Source organism: Anomaloglossus baeobatrachus, chromosome 2 (assembly GCF_048569485.1).
Source record: "Anomaloglossus baeobatrachus isolate aAnoBae1 chromosome 2, aAnoBae1.hap1, whole genome shotgun sequence".
Lineage (NCBI taxonomy): Eukaryota > Metazoa > Chordata > Amphibia > Anura > Aromobatidae > Anomaloglossus > Anomaloglossus baeobatrachus.
Genome location: NC_134354.1, coordinates 282,476,150 through 282,491,430, shown reverse-complemented (window position 1 = coordinate 282,491,430; position 15,281 = coordinate 282,476,150).

Below are 15,281 nucleotides of genomic sequence, written 5' to 3'. Positions count from 1 at the left end.
GATATACCTTGACGAGGTTTTGGGGCTCAGTTACATTGATCAATGCGATTGCTAAATATCTCCTTTTTCCTAATATTCATGGCAGGTATGCAATTCATTATTCACATGTTCATGTTAGCAAGTAGCATTTTTCATTGTTTTTTCCAATATTTTTCCATATGCTTGAGGCATTATACCATTATCTAAGTTTGATGTGCAGCCTTATCCTTGTATAGTATGTATTTTTTTTGGCTTGCACTCAGAATATACATATTAGTGCTCACTTCAGTTTTCCTATTCAGTTGTATGTAGTTTTTTTCTGAATGTGAACACAGCTCCGCCCCTTTCGGCCATGTTTTTTCCATCTTTTATATAAGACAGTCCTTGGTTACCCCTCTCCACCCACAGCAGTTTTTAATTGCAATGAGATGACACACAGTTAGGGCCACAGAGCTAGGGACCCCAATATAGAGATATACCTTGACGAGGTTTTGGGGCTCAGTTACATTGATCAATGCGATTGCTAAATATCTCCTTTTTCCTAATATTCATGGCAGGTATGCAGTTAATTATTCACATGTTCAAGTTAGCAAGTAGCATTTTTCATTGTTTTTTCCAATATTTTTCCATATGCTTGAGGCATTATACCATTATCTAAGTTTGATGTGCAGCCTTATCCTTGTATAATATTGAGAGAACTAATCAGTCATTGGAACAAATTCTGCGGTGTCTGGCTACGTCTCAGCAGGACGATTGGTGTTCCTCACTGCCTATGGCTGAGTTTGCTTTCAATAACCGGGTCCATCAGTCCACGGGTACTACTCCATTTTTTTGTAACTATGGATACCATCCCCATTTCGGTGAATTTTCCAGACTTGATTCTAGGTGTCCTGGGGCTGATTCTGCAGTTCAGCAGTTTGGAGGTTTGGAGGGAGGTCCGGCATAATGTTGAAGTGGCTTTAGGGCGGCAAAAGCGCTCTGCTGACAAGAGACGATCGGTAGGATTTAATTTTCAGGTGGGGAATAAAGTTTGGATGTCTACCAAAAACATCTCGGCGGGTCCGTAGTTCGCTTCAGTACTTGGTACATTGGAGGGGTTACGGACCGGAGGAGCGATCCTGGGTTCCGGCACGATCTGTCCATGCTGACGACTTACTCGTGCCTTTCATAGAAGGTTTCTTGGGAAACCTGGGGGTCCGGTGGCCCCCCCTTGAGCAGGGGGTACTGTCATGATTGACTCCTGGCTCAGCTGGAGCTGAGCCTTTTTTTTAGTTTCACTTCTGATGCAAGTCACGTTAGGGGTTAATCCTTTCTGCCTCGTTGTGGAGGTCAGGCTGCTTTATTAGGGCACTGTTTCTCTTGGACTTCGCCAGTGATACTTCTGGCTCTGCTGTGTTCTGCTCTTGAGTGACCTGTTGTCTGCCCTGCCCCCTCCTGACCTCCGTGTTCACCTGACCTGTTAACCTCCTCTGTTGTCTGTTTCCATCAGTGTCTCTCCCGCTGTCTCCCTGTTCGTTCCTTATCTGTTTACCTTTATTCTGTCTTGTCTTCCAACTCTCCCTCACTTCTAGGCTCTGATTTCCCGGCTACTGACTATTTGCTTCCCTCTGACTACGTTTAGACTTTGCCCTTGTGTACTTACAAGACCTCATGTTATGACACGGCTTTCTGACGATTCTACTGCCATCTGGTGGGCTTGACTAGTATTACCTCTGCTAGGGAATTCCCTGCTCATACGTTTCCTCCACTTTTACGCCCCCTAGTGGTTTACCAGCTAACTACCTTCTTAGATAGTTTCAGGAATCCTCTCAGTCCCACATTACTGCGCTGTACTGCTATTGTACATCTTAGAGTACAGCGTGACACTTTCAAGATTCACAATGTCTTTCATAAGGCTTTGTTGAAAAAATATGTTGAATCGGTAGTGCCCATGGCTGCGCCTCCTGATCCTGTGTTGGTCGAAGGAGATGTGGAATATGTAGTGGAAAAAAATTTGGATTCCCGTATTGCTAGACTGAAGCTCCAGTATCTGGTCAAGTGGAAAGGTTATGGTCAGGAAGATAATTCTTGGGTGGTTGCTTCTGACATACATGTTGATCGCTTGATCCGTGTTTTTCATCGAGCCCATCCTGACAAACCCGGGGGGGGTTCGGTGACCCTTCCTCAAGTGGGGGGTACTGTTGTGAATAAGTTTTCCAATTTGGGGCTCCCTCTTGTGGTCAGTGCTGGCGGTGCAGTTGATTTATGGAATGAAATCCACACACCTGTAGAGGACTGGCAATCAGGGTCAGACTGGAACTATATAACTGAGTAGTTTTCTCTTGTTACTTGCCGTTGCTCAATGGTATCATGTGTGTTAAGCACATTCTGTAACCAGCCATGCTCACAGCCAGAACTCCTCTCAGATAAGTGGTCTTTGTACCTCTGTTGTTTGTTTTCTACTTTCTGGTTGTTTTTTTCTGCTTAATACTAATGCTTGATTCCTATTTTGTCTGTCTGGAGTTCTTGGTGGAATGGGATCATTCCCTGCTGGGAGTGTCTGTATACTTAGCTCCATGATTCTGCAAGGTATTGTGTTTGTCATGCTTGGTATTAATTCAGTCCCTCATCTGTATTAGTGTTTTTGGATCCCAGTAACATTTGAGTGCTGATTCAGGTTGTGTGACCTCAGGATTTTTCCATATCAGAAGTGCTGGTATATATTAGGGTTTTTACGGTTGCAGACAGTGCTCCTTCCTATCCTTTTCTATTAAGATAGTTTGGGCCTCACCTTTGCTGAATCTGTCATTTCTGGCTTTGTATTGTGTTTATCTATATCACCGTAGCCTTTACATGTGGGGGGCTATCTATCTTTGGGAACTGATCCGAGGCAGATTAGCTTTCTTATATTTCTTTCTGTGAGAATATTTAGTTCTCCGGCTGTGTCGAGATGGCTAGGTCATCGTAGGCTTGTCCCACGGCTACTTCTAGTTGTGTGTCAGGATTAGGTCTGCAATCCGTTAAGGTTCCAGCCACTCTGTTACTATTTGGGATTCTGCATGTTTTGATCCTCCTTGGTCCCTGAATCATAACAGGAAACCTACAGGATAAAAATGGCGGTACCATTCCTCGCATCAGTTGGTTTCCTGTCCTTGAATAGGGAACCTGAGAATGATGGCCCTGGAGGGCCTCGGAAGATTCATCGCTTACCCAGCCTTGACGGTCGGTTATGGCAGCTGCACATGTCCTGCCTCAATCAGCATGAGTTCCTGGATGTGCCACAGTGGGTCCACTGGGGTTTCGACCATGAGTGGATGCAGGCTGCGCCCCCCCCCGTCGGGCACTGCCATCTTGGATGACACCGCATGGTCCTGTGCATGCGCGAGAGCTTAGGCGCCATCTTGTGTGTGGCGTCTAGTGCTCCATTTGTGAATGCAATACACAGCATGATGACGCGGTCCGGCCGGTGACGATCAGACCCGGAACAGGGTCAGGAGGCTCTGTAGGGGGCTGTTGAGCGCCCATTTCATTTAATAATGGCGGAAGGTCCACAGGTTGGTGGCATCTACTTTAGTCTGACCCATCAAGCAGGATGGATCAAGACAAGGATCAGGATCAGGATGAGCAGCAGCGACCAGTGCTGCAGTCATCATCTCCCTCTGCTACTAAGAAGCCTGACAGACACCAGAAGCAGTCTCAGCATCGTTGGAGCGGCAATTGATCCGGTGGAAGTCTTTCCAGTAAGCGTGGTGCCCAGTCCAGTCAGCAGAGCCGTGACAAGCCCGACAGCAGGGGAGCCTCCAAGGGAGAATTGTCGGATGGCAAAGCTTCCTCCCTTGACCCGGTACTGCCTCTTTTTCATCAGAATGGTGAGTGATCTTCGGGAAAGTTCACTTGATAAAGAGGTTTTCTTTTATTTGTGTCTCCCTCCTCCCGACCCTGTTGTGACTAGGTGGAGAGGTCAAGGAAGTGTACTTTCAAGTCTAAAAATAAGGAATATGCTTTTTGTAAACAAGGGTTAGCCCATACATGGACCAAAAGGCTCTGCAAGGATTGTATCCAGCAGACCCTTTTCGGCGGAAACCCCGGGGTTTGCTGCTGATCTCCATTCCATCAGTCGGTCTGAAGTAAGAAGCTCCTTTCAGTGCCTGAAAGAGCCTCCTTGTAAAAAGCACAAGCATGCACCCCCTACCTCAGCAAGCTCAAGCAAATAAGAGGGAGAATATGGCTCCTCTGTTTCTGTATCTTCCTCCTCTGACAGTGAGGTTGAGGAGCGACAATGTTTTCCTGTAGAAAGCACAGACAAACTAATTAAAGCAATCAGAAGAACAATGGGCATATCAGAGGAGAAACCACAGCGTTCTGTCCAGGATATAATGTTTAGAGGTCTAGAGCAGAAGAAACGTTGGGCCTTCCCGGTGGTTGACAGAGTGCAGTCGCTAATATCCAGGGAGTGGATGAAACCAGACGAGAGGTTCTGTCCCTAGCACATTTAAGCTCAAATACCCTTTTGAAGACACAGCCTGTTCCTCCTGTGACACGGCTCCTCATTAGGATGTGGCAGTAGCCAAGGCTTCCAAGAAGTATTCCATTCCATTCGAGGACATGGAGTCACTGAAAGACCCCATGGACAGAAAAGCGGATCTCTTCCTTAAAAATGCTTGGGAGTTCTCAGCAGGTGCTCAGCGTCCTACTATTGCCGCTACATATACAGCAAGATCCCTGGCAGTGTGGCTGTCCCAGTTGGAGGACAAACTTAAAAAGAAGAGTCCATGGGAGGATATTCTGTCTTCTTTACCTCTGATGCAGGGAGATTGGCAGCCAAATCAGCAGCACTTTCTGATGCAGCAAGACGGGCCTTAAGGTTGAAGTGTTGCCCAGGGGATCTGCAGGTAAAAGCCAAACTCTGTTACATCCCGTGTCAGGGGGCAAGTTTCTCTTTGGACCTGTGCTGGATGATGTTCTTGAGAAGAGGGGGGGTAAAAAGAACAACTTTCCAACTCTGTCCTTTCCCTCCTTCAAACGGTCCTTTTGCAAGAAACACTACAACTGTAAGACCTCATCCAGGGACCAGAATGCGTGGTCTGATCGAAAAAAGGAAGGAAAGGGCTTCATGATCAAGGGCTCTCCCAGGATAAGAAGTCCTCTCAATGACTCCCTTCTCCAGTTTGGGGGAAGACTTGCCCATTTTCTTCCAGCCTGGGAAAGGATTTCTTCAAATCCCTGGATTATCAGCATCATACGATCAGGTCTGACATTCCCATTTCAGGGCCCCCCCAAAGATTTCTCCTGACATCCCCAAGATCTTCTCCTGGCGAACAGCAGGCTCTAGAGGTGGAGATAGGAAATCTGTTTTGGAGGTTTGGACGCAGTGAAAACATGTTGAGTCCTAAACACTGCTATTCCTGATTGTGGGCACGTACCTGTACACTGTAATCCTGGTGCAAGCACATTTATATAGTTTTTGGGGGGTTTTGACGCTTGTACACATAAAAAACTATTTTATAGGAAAAAAACAGTTTTTGCATTGCTGTATTCTGAGAGCTATTTTTTATTTTTTGTTTGACTGAGCTGTATGGGGGCTTTTGTTTGTGGGGCAATATGTTTTCATCATTGCATGTGAGGAGTATAGTTGAATAAAACTATGAAAATGTATTGAATCCAGTAGAAACATGAAAAACACATGGGGAAACACCGGGACACAAAAAGGTGAGTGCAGGGGCTAGTCCCTGCACTCATTTTTTGTGTCCCAGTGTTTCCCCACAACCTCCGGGGCGGTTAAGCCTCAGAGGCGCCACACAGGCAGGGAATCCAGAAGCCGATTATTCAGCTACACAGAGATACATCTAAAAATCAAGTTGCAGGCAAATCTCCATAAAATCAGTTTTATTTTTTCAAAGTTAAAAGTCCATAATGGTGGAAATAGATTGTTTACGCGTTTCTGACGCCATGCACCCTTAGTTTTTTTGTTTTTTTGTTTTTTTTACTCTTGATTTTGTAACAGAGATACATCTGTACATGTCCCCGCATTCTAACAGTGAAAAATAAGTCAATTTATTTTTTCTTGCTTCTATAAATCTACTATAAATTAATTACAAAAATGTCAATTTTTTTTATTCCTCCTCCTCTCCCCAGAACTCAAACTAACAACCAAACATTTTAGCAGGGGCTAAAGCTTTGAGTCAAAAGCTCTGGTGATGTCACACAGAGAATCTAGTATACTTGAAGCTGCAGTGCAGGCTCTGCAAGCAGATTACATTGGTGCATATGTGGCGCCCTGGACAAGCCAGGACGTCACAGGTACTGCAACAACAACACACCCCACACCCCGGCTAGGCACACCGAAGTCAAACAAAAATCCTTGTTGCCTCCCTCCAGGGGCTGATGTCTACACCAGGGGGTGGAGCCAGGCAGTTGGCCCCACCCACCGAGGAGTTCACAGTCCTGGAGGCGGGAAAAGGAAGTCAGATGAGTGTTAGAGTTGAAGGAGTGTGGTACTAGACGAGACTAACCGTGTCCGGGTGCGTGGCCTGGGCACATACAGCAAGGTTGGCAGACGGTGGTGACCGTCTGCAGGCGAGGCAGATTGACGTGAACCGTAAGGACCGGGGATGGGCGGTGGCCCACCGGTACCGGATCGGGGCACAAAGAGAAGCCAGCACCATTCGGCAGGGCCTACGGACCCCGACCAGGCTTGGAGTCGCCGTAAAACCGGTCAAATCCCTTAGCGAAGGGAACCTCCGGGGTTTCCCAGCAGTCAAGACCCGATAGAAGGCAACAGCTCACACCGTGAAGGGAAACACAGTCACCGCCAAGGCTACAGTTCCCAGGTCCAAAGCCTGCAGGCAAAAGGGGCTCCCTCAGCATCCATCCAAGCTGGGGAGCGGGTTACCGGTGGGAAGCCACCAGAACCGAGAACACAACACAGGTGCAGGGAAAGGCAGTCACCGCCAACCTACCGGGAGAGGAACAACCGCAGCCGTCTGTGGGACCCGTCCATCCAGCCGTTTGTTTTACCGGAGGCTTTGTGTTCATCATTGGCTGAGTGAGTACCACTGTGCCGTGCGGCACCGCGCTGCCCCCGCGACCCTGCACCTCACCAGGTCCCGTAACCCACCTGCCATCCTCCCCACACCGGGCCCCGGGACAACCAGCCCCCCTACCCACGGAGGGGAGAAACAACATCCACGCTGCTCCCTGTCATCGCTCCCGGGATCCCCGTCCAGAGCAGCGGTGGTGTCACAACCTCACCACAACCGTGGGTGGCGTCACGGCCAATAAATCCCCAAAACCATTCCCCTTTTCACTCACGGGCGAGGAGCGCCGCTCGAGTCCCCGGGATCCGGCCCACCGCTCGAGCCACCACCGAGCAGCAGCAGCCGGACCCGAGCAGTGGTTGAGCGTAGCGTCCCCTCCTCCGCCCGCGACACATAGAGATACATTGTACGGAGCCGTGCATCTCTACGTCCTGTAACCTAGAGAGAGAATAAAAAAGAGATTTTTTTTTCTTCCTGTAAAATTACTAAAACATAATTAACAAAATTACAATAATTTAATTTTTAATGCAATTTAAAAAAAAAAAATAAATAAACATCACAAATCAGCAAAAAACATGGAAATATTTGGTGTCCCTGTAATCTTATTAACCCGCACAATACAGTGATTAGATTATTTATGGTGAAACAAAAGCAACTATATAGGAATATACACTCCGTAGAGAGATCAGCTTACTGGAACAGGGTAAGCAGCAGAAGTATATTATGTATATTACTAAAGTGTTAGTTAGGAATAATTAGGTCAAATGAAAGCAGGTCCACATTAGTAGTGGAAAACCCCTTTAAGATTGTCCTAATATTTGGATTCTTAAATATGAACTCATTTAAACGCCAATGACAAACTTCCTAAATTAAAAAAATTAAATCTATTCTCGTGTGAGTACGATGGAGGGAGAATAAAATGAATATGGCTTTTCCTTAGGCCTCTGCCACACTCACGTGCCTCCGGTACGTGTGTGCCTTTTTTTTCACGTACCGGAGACACGGGCCCACGTGGTCCTAAGTATTGTTATTGTTTTGGACACACGGAAGTACTCAGGAACGGAACGTGTATCCGTTCTGTACTTACGTGTGTCCGTTTTTTAAAAACACTGACATGTCCGTGTTGCTCCGGCAGCACGGGTGTCACACGGCCTGCACCCGTACCAAACGGATGTAGTGTGGATGCGGGCCCGTGTGACACGCGCCGGAAAAAGACACGTGTCAGTGTAAAAATAATAAAAACACATACTCATCTCCACCATACCTGCAGTCTCTGCCACGGCTGTTCCCTGCATCTGTCCCCCAGTGAATTTGAACAACGCTGCTTCTTCACTGGGGGCCGGAAGCAGCGTCAGCGGGGCATGGCTTTGGCCGAACGCTGTGATTCAGCACCACAGACAGCGCTGGATGATGCAGGTAAGGCGGGGCTTTCCGTTCTCCGTTTGTTATTAAGTATAACACACGGAGAACACGTACGTACCATAAACACGGCACATGGGGACAAAACCACCCATTTAACACGTACATGACAAAAACGTTACGTTTTGTCACGTAAGTGTGGCAGAGGCCCTAGGATGATTTATTCTCCAGAGATCAAAAAATAAACTGTATCTTGTTAATTTCCTGATTTCCGCCTCTAATCTGGTCAGGTTTCAAGGTGGATGGATACCCCTACTGAGAGCCTATAAGTGAATTCAGAAAAACTCCCCTCCTATTAACAGGGCCACTGGTGATAATTTCTATAGAAAGGTTAGTACCTTGCGTAAAAAGCAGATCTGCTCTACCATAGTCACCTTTAAATGTAGTAGGCTACCATGAAAAAATTATAGAATGAGAGCTGAAATGTTGGCATTTAACAGATATTAATGCTGTCTTTATTAGTAATGAGTGAGCACTAAAATTCTCAAGTGCTCAGTACTCAAATCGAGCAGGTTGGATGCTTGGACGGGCTTAATTTTAATAACGAGTATAATAGAAGTCAATAAGAAACTTAAGAATTTTTCCAGCAAACTCACAGGAGGTCTGCATTTGGGCAGTAAAATTACAGAAATGGATGGAAACATCACTCATATGTAATGGAAACAACATGGGGAAGATGCCCTGGACGCTTCTCTGACTCCCAGCTAGCTGCTGGGAGCAATGTTGTCAAAGTTTTCAAAATTGATTTTACTGGAAAAAATATTAAGAAACCTTCTTTCCTGTATAATGACATGTATAAAGGGCAAATTAAAAAAGGTAAAAAAAAACAATGCCTCCTACACCCATTAGGCTATATTCACACGTAGCAGTTTTGCACCTTCTCATTGCTTTCATGTGGAAAAAATGTTGAAATAATCGACATGCTGCATCTTTAAAAAATGCAGCAGTTTCAAATTTGTCAGGAAAAAAAACAATCGTGTGCATTACATTTATGAAATCTCCCAGCTTTTGATGGTACTGTAAAAATCAGCTTTTTATTTGCTTAAAACGCATGGAAAAGCACTGCAGAAAAAGCCGCAAAAATGCAAAGTGTGAACATAGCCTTAATAGCCGTATATAGCACTATATATCACCGTATTTATTTAAGGCTATGTGTGCACGTGTGCGCTCTGCACCGCACACAAAAGGTCCGCTTCAGAGCGCAGCTGAAAAGCTGCGTTCTGAAGCGCCTAGTGCCGGCAGATTCGTGCGCTCTGCATGCTGCCTCTCCCTATAGACAGCATGCAAACCGCACGGAAGAAGTGACATGTCACTTCTTAGAACGCACGCTTCGAGCAGCAGCCGAATCGCTGCGTTCTAATACACCACGTGCGCACGTCTCATGCACAATCTTCATAGATTGTGCTGGGGAAGCAAGACGCAGCGTAACTGCATGCAATACGCACACGTGCGCACATAGCCTTAAGGAGGAATTGCAATACACCATAGAATAAACTAAGTCGGGTCTCAGAATAAATATTGGGACAATTTTAAAGAGAGCGGGTCTCCTACACTTGTAAAGTCCATGCACTAAGTTCAAGAACTGAAAAACATTTACCCCTGGGGTTATACACTATATATATATACAGTGTATATATATACACTGTATATATATATATATATATATATATATATACAGTGGTACCTTGCTTAACGAGAACAATCCGTTCTGGGACTGTGCTTGTTAATCAAGTCACTCGTTCAGCAGAGCAAGATTTCCCATAGGAAATCATTGCAATGCTGACGATCCGTTCCACAATGTGTTAAATGTCCCCTTCCTGGTACCCTATTCTATCATTCCACACATGCACAAACTCACACAAACACACACAAGCACACATGCACACGCACATATTATATGCTCACCTTACCTTCCGTTCCATCGTCGGTCTCCTGGGACTTGCTGTTCTCTGGTGCGGGCCGTGTATCAGGTGACCATAACAACGAGGGCGGAACTTCCTGCCAGAGCGCTGACGTCAAAGGCAGAGCCGCTTGCCTCTGATTGGCCAGTGCGCTGCCTTTGACAAGCGGTGACAGGAACCATGAAGTTCCTGCTTCGTTGCTATGGATGCCGATGCCTGGAGTGGAGCAGAGCGGAGCGGAGCAGAACAGCGCGGCGCACTACAGGACCCAGGAGGCCGGCGATGAAACGGAAGGTACAGATATTATATGCTCACCTTACCTTCCGTTCCACCGCCGGCCTCATGGTACTTGTAGTTCGCCGCGATGTACCGGGGAACTACAAGAACCATGAGGCCGGCGGTGGAACGGAAGGTAAGGTGAGCATAATACAGTACTGTATGTGTGTGTATGTTTGTGTGTGTTTGTGCATACATGTGTGTTTGTGTGGACAGTGCGGTTCAGAGCGTGGTGGATGGACGGAACCGGAAGTGTGTGAGGTGAGAATTTCGCTCGTACAGCAAAGCTTTCTCGTAAAGCGGGTTACAAATTTACAGAAAGCTTTACTTGTTAAGCGAAATTCTCGTTAAGACAGTTACTCGTTAAGCGAGGTTCCACTATATATATATATATATATATATATATATATATATATATATATATACACACAGTGGGTACGGCAAGTATTCAGACCCCTTTAAATTTTTCACTCTTTGTTTCGTTGTAGACATTTGCTAAATTCAAAAAAGTTCATTTTTTTCTCATTAATGTTCACTCTGCACCCCATCTTGACAGAAAAAAACAGAAGTGTAGACAGTTTTGCACATTTTTTAAACAAGAAAAACTGAAATATCACATGGTCATAAATATTCAGACCCTTTGCTCAGACACTCATATTTAAGTCACATGCTATCCATTTCCTTGTGATCCTCCTTTAAGATGGTTCTACTCCTTCATTGGAGTCCAGCTGTGTTTAATTAAATTGATAGGACTTGATTTGGAAAGGCACACACTAGTGATGAGCGAGTACTAAAAAGCTCGGGTGCTCGAAGCTCGGGCCGAGCCTCCCAAGATACTCGTGTACTCGGCCCGAGCAACGAGCCCAATGTTATCCTATGGGAGACCCGAGTATTTTTGTGAAATGACCTCCCGGCAGCATGGAGAAACCCTAAAAATGTCACAAAAGTCTCAGAAGAGTGCTCAAATGACATGGCAACAGCATGGGGAAGACCCCTTGAAGCATTTATCACTCAAAAGTCACAGCTGTGAACAATTTTGTCCGCGTTTTACGCCATTTTTACGGACTCACCAGAAAACCTTCCAAAATGACCCCAAAATGATTTTTCATGGCGGAAATGTTAAGGGCACATACCCAATAGTGAGATAGATCTGGTGTATGTTACTTTTTGAGATCAATACATGAAAGATTTTACGTGAAAACATTGTGTGGCACTCCGATGTCCCTGAGAAGAGACGTACATGAAGGCCTCTTGAGTCTAATGTGCCCATTTTGAGGAAGTGAGTCTTTGTAGTATTTTCCTTTGCCAGGGCAGTCCTAAATTGTGAGGTTCACCAATGCCCCTGCATACAGACGTGCATGAGGGCCTCAAAACATTAAGTGTCCATTGTCAGGAAGTGGGTGTATTATAGTATAGCCCTTAGGCAGGGCAGCCAAAAATTGGGAGGCTCCACATTGTCCCTGGGTAGAGACGTGCATGATGGCCTTTAAACCTGAAGTGCCCATTGTAAGGAAGTGGGTCTATTTCAGTATAGCCCTTTGCCAGGGCAGCCAAAAATTGGGAGGCTCCACATTGTCCCTGGGTAGAGACGTGCATGAGGGCCTCAAAACATTAAGTGTCCATTGTCAGGAAGTGGGTGTATTATAGTATAGCCCTTAGGCAGGGCAGCCAAAAATTGGGAGGCTCCACATTGTCCCTGGGTAGAGACGTGCATGAGGGCCTCAAAACATTAAGTGTCCATTGTCAGGAAGTGGGTGTATTATAGTATAGCCCTTAGGCAGGGCAGCCAAAAATTGGGAGGCTCCACATTGTCCCTGGGTAGAGACGTGCATGATGGCCTTTAAACCTGAAGTGCCCATTGTAAGGAAGTGGGTCTATTTCAGTATAGCCCTTTGCCAGGGCAGCCAAAAATTGGGAGGCTCCACATTGTCCCTGGGTAGAGACGTGCATGAGGGCCTCAAAACATTAAGTGTCCATTGTCAGGAAGTGGGTGTATTATAGTATAGCCCTTAGGCAGGGCAGCCAAAAATTGGGAGGCTCCACATTGTCCCTGGGTAGAGACGTGCATGATGGCCTTTAAACCTGAAGTGCCCATTGTAAGGAAGTGGGTCTATTTCAGTATAGCCCTTTGCCAGGGCAGCCAAAAATTGGGAGGCTCCACATTGTCCCTGGGTAGAGACGTGCATGAGGGCCTCAAAACATTAAGTGTCCATTTTAAGGAAGTGGGTGTATTTCAGTATAGCCCTTAGGCAGGGCAGCCAAAAATTGGGAGGCTCCACGTTGTCCCTGGGTAGAGACGTGCATGATGGCCTTTAAACCTGAAGTGCCCATTGTAAGGAAGTGGGTCTATTTCAGTATAGCCCTTTGCCAGGGCAGCCAAAAATTGGGAGGCTCCACATTGTCCCTGGGTAGAGACGTGCATGAGGGCCTCAAAACATTAAGTGTCCATTGTCAGGAAGTGGGTGTATTATAGTATAGCCCTTAGGCAGGGCAGCCAAAAATTGGGAGGCTCCACATTGTCCCTGGGTAGAGACGTGCATGATGGCCTTTAAACCTGAAGTGCCCATTGTAAGGAAGTGGGTCTATTTCAGTATAGCCCTTTGCCAGGGCAGCCAAAAATTGGGAGGCTCCACATTGTCCCTGGGTAGAGACGTGCATGAGGGCCTCAAAACATTAAGTGTCCATTTTAAGGAAGTGGGTGTATTTCAGTATAGCCCTTAGGCAGGGCAGCCAAAAATTGGGAGGCTCCACGTTGTCCCTGGGTAGAGACGTGCATGAGGGCCTCAAAACATTAAGTGTCCATTGTCAGGAAGTGGGTGTATTATAGTATAGCCCTTAGGCAGGGCAGCCAAAAATTGGGAGGCTCCACATTGTCCCTGGGTAGAGACGTGCATGATGGCCTTTAAACCTGAAGTGCCCATTGTAAGGAAGTGGGTCTATTTCAGTATAGCCCTTTGCCAGGGCAGCCAAAAATTGGGAGGCTCCACATTGTCCCTGGGTAGAGACGTGCATGAGGGCCTCAAAACATTAAGTGTCCATTTTAAGGAAGTGGGTGTATTTCAGTATAGCCCTTAGGCAGGGCAGCCAAAAATTGGGAGGCTCCACGTTGTCCCTGGGTAGAGACGTGCATGAGGGCCTCAAAACATTGTTCCCATTGCAAAGGAGCGGGTCTCCTGTCGTTGTAATGTCCATTCTGCAAAGAATGGGCGAAAAAATTTACCACTGGGGGTATACCTGAAACAAAGACCTAACTATTGTAACGGTCATCATGATGGCGCATGAGGAGAAGGAGGAGCAGTCCAGCGATTATCCAAAGTCGAGAAGTGTACCCATGGGTGAGTGGAGGTACATGGCAAACTTTAAATTCCGCTCTCATTTGCTGGTGGTGTGGTGAAGTCTGGCCCAATCCAACCCTTGTTCATCTTTATCAGAGTCAGCCTGTCAGCATTTTCAGTTGACAGGCGGGTGCGTTTATCTGTAATGATTCCACCTGCGGCACTAAAAACACGCTCTGACAAAACGCTAGCAGCAGGGCAGGCCAGGACTTCCAAGGCGTAGAGAGCCAATTCATGCCACGTGTCCAGCTTGGATACCCAATAATTGTAAGGCACAGAGGAATGTCGGAGTACAGTTGTTCGATCTGCAAGGTACTCCTTCAGCATCTGGGCAAACTTAGGATTTCTTGTGGCACTACCCCGCACCTCAGGGGCTGTGGTACGTGAGGGGCTGAGAAAACTGTCCCACATCTTAAAGACTGTTCCCCTACCTCTGGCGGATTGGACTTGTGCCTCTCTCGGCTGTACGCCTCGGTTGTCCACTGATTCCTGACCTATGCCGCTAGCGTTTTGTGAGGGGAATGCTTTGCCTACTTCCGTGAGTATGGCCTTCCGAAACTGCTGCATTTTGGTTGACCTCTCATCCACGGGAATAAGAGACAAAAAGTTCTCCTTGTAGCGTGGGTCTAACAGTGTTACCAACCAGTAATGATTGTCGGCCAAGATGTTCTTAACGCGAGGGTCACGAGACAGGCAGCTTACCATAAAGTCAGCCATGTGCGCCAGACTCTTAACAGCCAGGACTTCAGTAGCCTGACCAACAAGATGACTGAACATGCTGTCCTCCTCCTCCTCCTCCTCCTCCTCCTCCTCATCTACCCTGTCCTCTGGCCAGCCACGCTGAATCGAGGATATGACTGGTGTGCATGTCATATCCTCAATTTGGCCGGAGAGTTGCTCCATGTCTTCATCCTCCTCCTCGTCATAGTCCTCCACTGCACGTTGTGATGAGACGAGGCTGGGCTGTGTGTTATCACCCACACCCACTACTGTTTCTTGCTGCAACTCATCGCGCTCCGCCTGCAATGCATCATGTTTGTTTTTCAAAAGGGACCGTTTTAGAAGGCAGAGTAGCGGTATGGTGACGCTAATAATGGCGTCATCACCACTCACCATCTTGGTGGAGTCCTCAAAGTTTTGGAGGATGGTACATAGGTCTGACATCCATCTCCACTCCTCAGGTGTTATGTGTGGAGTTTGACCCATTTCCCGACGGCTTAGGTGATGCAGGTACTCAACAACTGCCCTCTTCTGCTCACATATCCTGACCAACATGTGCAGAGTTGAATTCCAACGCGTGGGGACATCACACACCAGTCTGTGAGCCGGAAGATGCAAACGGCGCTGAAAGCCGG